Consider the following 7,442-nt stretch of genomic DNA (forward strand, 5'->3'; position numbering starts at 1 on the left):
ACATATTGTTCCTGGTGGATTCTAGTTTTGTGTCCAAGGCATGGAGGAATCACTAACAGCAAAACCCGCAAAGGCCTCAGTGATCGGGAAGAGATGTAAGGAATCATTTAGCCCTTAAGATATCATGGACCCCGGTTGTTAAGGGCCTTGTAAATGAGTACAATTATGTTGAACTTGTCCCTTGGAGAACAATAAATAAATAACCAGGCACATCAGTGCAAATTTCAAGTACACAATATAGAGGCGGAAATAATAATAATGATAATAAAATCCTGCAAACTACAGCCAACCTCATATACAACCAAACACCATCATTATCATGTTTGGCCCATTAGTGACCACCTAGCCCTACACTGGGATGTGGGTGGTGCTGTGGGTTAAACCACAGAGCCTAGGACTTGCCGATCAGAAGGTTGGTGGTTCGAATCCCTGTGACAGGATGAGCTCCCGTTGCTTGGTCCCAGCTCCTGCCAACCTAGCAGTTCGAAAGCACATCAAAGTGCAAGTAGATAAATAGGTACCACTCTGGCGGGAAGGTAAACGGCATTTCCATGCACTGCTCTGGTTCGCCAGAATTGGCTTAGTCATGCTGGACACATGACCTGGAAGCTGTACGCCGGCTCCCTCAGCCAGTAAAGCGAGATGAGCGCTGCAACCCCAGAGTCGGCCACGACTGGACCTAATGGTCAGGGATCCCTTTACCTTTACCTTTAGCCCTACACTAGGATGAAAAGGTAGCTGGGTGAGTGCTGCAAAATCAAAAAAAGAGTGGCTCAGGACAGAGTGAACTTATGCAGCCTTGTAGGCTCTGACCCTGCCCAGTGCCAGCATGGCATACATTTGCATGCTAGTGCCAAGTGTGCCGCACCCAGTTCCTTCAGATTCAGCCTGACTTGAACCCCACCCAAACCCTCCTGAGATGGGCAGGCAGACCGGCTATGCTGTTACTTTCTCATTATGCAAATCTCTCTGTCTTTCTCACTCTTTTTGTGCCTAATTAAGTCTTTCCTTGTATGTCAGCCTAAAGCAAGATAATCTCTACTTTATAAAGATTAACCCCATTTATACCAATTAACACATGGTAAAGAAGGCTTTTAATGTTTTACACCAACAGAGAAAGGAGAATGCTGTGGAGCAGGATTAGAGTGGATCACCTATTTCTTTAGTTTGAAACGTCTCATTAAATAATATATTATATCTGCCAAATCTTTTGTACTTTGGAAATTGCAAGTGTTTAAAGCTGCAGAATCTATTGCAAGGGAGTTAAAGAGAGGAGAACACATAGTCACAACTGCTATTCGGGAGTGGGAAGATGTAGGAGGCATTGCAGTAAAACGTGATGGCTGCAGCTCAGCATACAGGATTCTGGGTTAATGGGGTGCCGCGACTCCATTTTGAAAGATGTATGGGAACTAATATTTCTTAGTGATTTTTACCAAGGTAGAAAGGGTAACACTCATTCCAATATGTGATATTACACAAATTTAGATAGCTAGACTCAGGTGTTGAGAATATTTCCAATGGTTATTACACAACTGTGGAACTGTGCAACTGTTTCCTTGCAAGATACCTAACATATAATGGCCTTAAATGGTCAAGAATCAGCCAGTAGTTAAGAAACGATGCATGTGAGGAAATGATTATGATCATATGTTTGGAACCGGAGCGGGAAAGCTGATTTTAAGAAATTAAATTAAATTAAATTGGTTTGTAATAATTTGTAAAATTAATAAAAATAATTTGGAAAAATAATCAGCCAGTAGTTGTGAGCATGTGTGTGGGAATGGGGCTCAGTGTTAGCAATTGTCATAGTTTTATGTGTTCTTCAACTCCTGGTGAGCCACATATGGAACTGGGGCACATAGAAATCTACAATGTTTTATGTTGCCAAAATACCACAAAATCCTGAGATTTGCCAAACATGTTTTATTTTGAGCATCTCAAGTACATTTTAACAAAATACATATTTACTTATGGGTAGATATGGACGAATGCATGCAGCATCCAGCCTTATAACAGAACACTCACTTCAGCAGTGTTCATCTCTTCTGAATGTGATTCCATGCAATGGTTGGGGAGCTGTATCTGCTGGTCCCAGTTCCATCTGTGTCTCAACATGAACCGTTGTTGTTTTTTTAACAGACTTTGTAGTGTGATAAAAATAAACTAGCCTTAGGCTGCAGCTTTCTAAGAGGGAAGGGATTCTGGACTAAATCTTGCTTAGAATTTGTGAGCTGCAAGGACTAACTGTGTGTGTGTGTGTGTGTGTGTGTACTCTTGTGTACACATATTGTGCACTCTTGTGTACTCTTTTGTCACTTGCTGTGGTGCCAGTGTGATATATCTCTATCTCTATCTCTATCTCTATCTCTATCTCTATCTCTATCTCTATCTCTATCTCTATCTCTATATCAGTGGCGTAGCGTGGGGGGTGCAGGGGGGGCCGGCCGCACCGGGCGCAACATCTGGGGGTTAGGGTTAGGGGGCGCAAATCTACGGGTTAGGGGGTGCAAATTACTTGCCTTGCCCCGGGTGCTGACAACCCACACTACGCCACTGATCTATATCTATATCTATATCTATATCTATATCTATATCTATATCTATATCTATATCTATATCTATCTATATCTATCACTGGCACCACAGCAAGTGACAAAAGAGTACACAAGGTTGTTGTACTTCAATGCAATTATGAATAAAGAGGTTATCTGAGTGTCAAGCTCTGGAGAGAGAAATGATAAAAAAAAAAAAAGTACCAAGGTGGCTGAAGTTAGTGGCAAAGTGACCAACTCAATCTAATGGGAACTGGGCAGCTAATTGTTCTTTCTCATTCCTTTGAAAAGCGCTGTGTTCTGGCAGGAACCTCAAGGTCTTAAACCTCTTGGATGGAAAATGAGCTTGACTGTGTTAGTACCTGGCAGCATATTGACCGTTATTAATCAGCAGCATTAGTAATGAAGATGCTACTTCATTATGTTGACAAATTTTCAGTGCTGCATTAGAAACGCAAAGGGCTAAAAGCGTAATCCAATCCATGCAGATGTTGGGAGGTGAGGAGCTATGGGTATAGTCCTCTCTCCGGACTGTGGTGCTTTTTAAATGTTACATTAGCAACTATGGGGTGTGTTTTCTCTGGGGTTTCGTCCCACATAATTACTGCACTGCTGAAAAATCAACAACCTCATGTAGTCTTTAAACACTACAGAATATAGATGGAAAAGCACATTCACTCCTTTAATGTTTAAGGGGCACCTCAGTATGTGGAAGCACTTGTGCCTGAAAGCACTCTTGAGTCAAAGTCTCTGTCCTGACACGGGAATACTGACTAGTGAACAAGTCACATCAAATATCCCTGTATTTGGAATTTCACCACCACCTCTGCTCCTGAATGCTCTGAAACATAGGAAGTTGACTTAGCCTGAGCCAGACCCCTTGGTTCCTCTAGCTCAGGAGTGTCTACATTGACTAGCAATGGTTCTCTAGGCTTTCAGACAGGGCACATAACTAGCTCTACCAGGAGATGTCAAGAACGAAACCTTCTGCATGCAAATCAGATGCTTTACCAATGAGCAATGTGACCCCTTCTTTGTCTGTGGCCACTTGTATAGGAGGAGTCACAAGTATTTTCAAAAATATTGATACACTTCCCAATAGTGCACAATACTTTAGCTTTATGAAGGTAATGTTCATTGAAAAACAAAACTAGAGAGAAAAGCAATGTGCCTGGATGATGATTTTCACCAAGTGTCTCTTCTTAGACTTTTCACTCTTGAAAAAGCTCAGTGTCAGTGTCATCTGAACCAGTGAGAAGTTTTCCTGAAAAAGGCATCTCATGGATGGTTTAAACATGCATGTTAGTTACTTGGCCTCACATCAGGATATTGACCTGCATATGTGAATGAACATCACAGGTCATCATGGAACATTACCTCACAATTCCTCCAACACTATGAAAATTGTTCACTCATGCAGGTGTCTGACATTCACATTTGAACCATCTTTTAGTTCATGTTCTGCTCCATAGTTATCTCTGTCACCAGGAAGAAGCAATGGCTCAAACAAGAGAATGAGAAGCAGGTTTACGATTTCCCAAATGCTGGATTGTGTTTGTGGTGGACAGGAATAAGAGTTTTAGGTCAGCAATGCAGGGACAGGAGCCTCAGGACCATGGACAGCAATCCTGCTACTGAGTGAAGAAGCTGCCTTATAGCAGGTTTGTTGCAACTGCTAGAATTTTATAGTGTGGCCTAGATTTATCAAGACCAAACCCCTGCCTGAATGCTACAAAATACCAGTTAAAATGCTATGCCCTTTTGGGGAGCAGTTTGCTCCTTCTAAATGGCAGCTGTGGAAGCATAGTGACTTGACTGACCACCAGAGAAGTTCATCCATTCCTCAGGGCCCATAGTTAGAGGTGCACCCTCAGGTTCAGGCTAATTGTAGTTGTGCTTGCGGGTCTACTCATGATGGTTGTGGGTCCATCTCTTCCTTTGAACTACTGATATACATAAGCAAAAGTTTGTGCAATTATTTTTCTTCTTCTAAGATGAGTAGTTTCTACATGGAGTGATAATAACAGTAGGATATTGGGAGGATATTACCAAACCCTTTCTCTTTTCCTCTCCTCTTCCTGGAAACGTAGTCTGTGTGTAGATCCTTGTTGTGCCACTTCCAAAAATAACTGGTATCACACAAGTATCAGCAGTCAAATATGCAAACAACTCACACATGAATAAAAAAAGGATACAGTCACCTGTTGGTTGTTGGCACATTCTACCTCTTGCATGGGCAGTTTTATTATGGGTAGGATGGCAAGTATGTATTGTGTGATGTGAGCCAAATTTCTACTCCCCTTTTTTTTTCTCTTTCTCTGTCTCTCAGGTTATACCAGAGCCCTTGTTTACCATCTATAGAAAAAAGAACCAAAAACCTGGTTATTGAAAGCATCTGGTTACCCTTTCAGTTTTCTGCTTAGACTGGTTGGGTTCTAGTTCAGGTTGAAGATAAATATAAGATGCTAGGTTTTGGTCCTGTCTGGGTTTCAGTTCAGAAACCATCCTATTTGAGATGGTGCTTAAGGATACATTGACACCAGCTTGCAGAGAGGAGCACCAAAGCAAAGTCTTGGATGAATAAGACCTTGTTAAAGGGATTTGAATGAGGACAAGGAAGTGGTCTGATGGACAGGGGGAACTATCTCAGACAAAATGGCTCAGAAGCAGGAGCAAGAGAAGGAGATCAAAGGCCATACAGAATGCAAGATTTCCCAGAATAGGGGACTCAGAGAACCAATGTTAGTGGAGACAGAAAAGGAAGCAGATGAGAACAGAGAGCTTCAAAGATAATGAAAAGTAAATCTTAAAAACAAAAGTGAAACCAGCTTATTCACCTAAACGTGCTGTACTCTTCAATATCAGCAGAGGGGTAGAAAAACAGTCTTTCCCCTCCATCCTTTGAAGTTACTGAGCCATAGAGCTCTGATCAACAGCTGCTACTAGCTGTCCACAGAATGCCTGCCATTGTTCCATTTCAATAACAGTACGAGTACTCATATCACAGAGAGGCATAGAACACATCTCTCAATAAGAGCCTTGAAGGCCCCAGGGCAGTGTTGCTTTCATAAAAGGAATAGATTTGATTTACTCTGCTATTTTTAACAGAATTGAAAAGGAGCGGAGGGAGAGTGTCTCATCACTGTATCAGTCCTGACATGCTGACACCCCAAGCTTCATTCGATGAACAGCCCTCAGTCAGCTGGCGTATGTCAAGAAAGCATGCAGAGTGGGGACATTTACCTTCCACTCCCATCTATTTTGCCTAAACTAATATCATAGTTGTTGACACATCCTTATTGATTCAGACCCAGCTTGGTCTATGACAAGCTTCCTGTTGGTTGCCTGGTAACCAAAACAATCTTGCAAAGGTAGCCAGGAGCTGGCATTCCAATTCTAAGATGTAACTTTTAAACTTTTGTTAAATTAAGCATTTGATTGCTTTTGGGCAAACCACACTACTGGAATGTGTTTGTGGGGTATGTGTGTATTTGTGCATATTTATTTTTAATGACTGGGAGAATGAAAAATATAATTCCCTTATAGGTACAGAACAATGCACACAACTAGAGAAAGAGCATTTATGCCTATTTGTGCAATATTTATTAGGTAGAATTAATCTAATTTATCTCCACTAGCTCCTTCCCATAATTCCCCTGTGATTTTTGAGTTCAGTGAATGGTCCAAGTGTCACATTGCATAAGGGGGCCTCTTGTGTTATAATGGCTAGGGGAATAGCTATGAGGTTTCTTCTTAAAGTTTGTGTTGGGGGTTAGAAGTTCATTGTGCCTACACTTGTAGTATTGTTCATATGAAGGACATACATTTGTCAACTGCACGAGAGGAATGTGTGGTCATTTCGGTACTTCCTACCCACCTCAACTTACCAGTAGTGGAGAAAGCTGGGAAAATGTTTTGAAGCCAAGGGTCCCAGTCCTCTCTAGGCAACCTCCCCAGATAAAAGAATGGATGAAAAGGCAATCAATGGCTACTAGCCATGATAGCTATGCTTTACTTCAACTGTCAGAAGCAGCATGCCTCTGAATGCCAGTTGCTGCGGAATCACAGGTGACAGGAGAAGTGTTGCATTCAGGGCCTGTTTTTACCCTTCCCATAGGCATTTGACTAGCTACTCTGAGAACAGGATGTTGGACTAGATGAGCCACAGGTCTGATGCAGCAGGCTTTTCTTATGTTCTTGTCCCTGGTCTATGCTCACAAGCTCATAGCGCTTGCAGAGCATACAGAAGTAAGGGTGAGGGCTGCCTCTGCTACTGTGGTTCCTCTTTCCCCCTCCTTCATCCAGTCAGTCAGTGAATATAAGAAGCAGACTTGTCTGGAATACTCTCAGGTGAGCAGCAACAATTCCGTTGATGAAATGAGTAGTTCTCTATGAATAGGAAACCCAGAACCTGGTTTAATTACCAGTCATACAGAATTTACCTGGAATAGGCAGAGCAAGAGAGACCTGTAAGAAAATGTTGCAGTGTGCTATGCTCCTGACTGGGGAACCAGCCATACTGGCTTCCATGATGCTCCATTCTATTCCCCCCCCCCCACACACTATTTTCTGTTTTCCTTTCCCTACAACAGTCAGCTAGCCTTTTGTCATGACTAAGCATGCACATTCTATATTGGGCTTGTGTGTGTGCATGTGTGTGTTTGTACTTCAGCAAAATCTGAGGTTTTCCCAAGCCTGCTTCTACCCCCTCTTCTGTGTAGACGGTGCCATTCTGCTTTTCTAGGAATCAGCACTCAGACAATCAGTTCCCCAAAAGTATTTAGGGTTAGCCTGAGAATAACATCTACTCGCAAAAGAACAGAATGTACTGAACCTGACTATTGATGTGACGAGACAGGATTGAATAGTAGGTTGCTCAAAAGTGGT

General features: G+C 42.2%; 1 long non-coding RNA gene across 1 annotated transcript; it reads right to left on the reverse strand.

The window, feature by feature from the left end:
* Positions 1-4,759: 4,759 nt before the first annotated feature.
* Positions 4,760-5,880, reverse strand: LOC310672140. Its single transcript, XR_014508426.1, has 2 exons — positions 5,393-5,880; positions 4,760-4,910 (listed from the first exon to the last, which is right to left on the reverse strand). It is a non-coding gene; the product is annotated as an uncharacterized lncRNA (long non-coding RNA).
* Positions 5,881-7,442: the final 1,562 nt, after the last annotated feature.

The sequence above is a fragment of the Podarcis tiliguerta genome (assembly GCF_965153285.1).
Source record: "Podarcis tiliguerta genome assembly, chromosome: 1".
NCBI classification, from domain to species: Eukaryota; Metazoa; Chordata; class Lepidosauria; order Squamata; family Lacertidae; genus Podarcis; species Podarcis tiliguerta.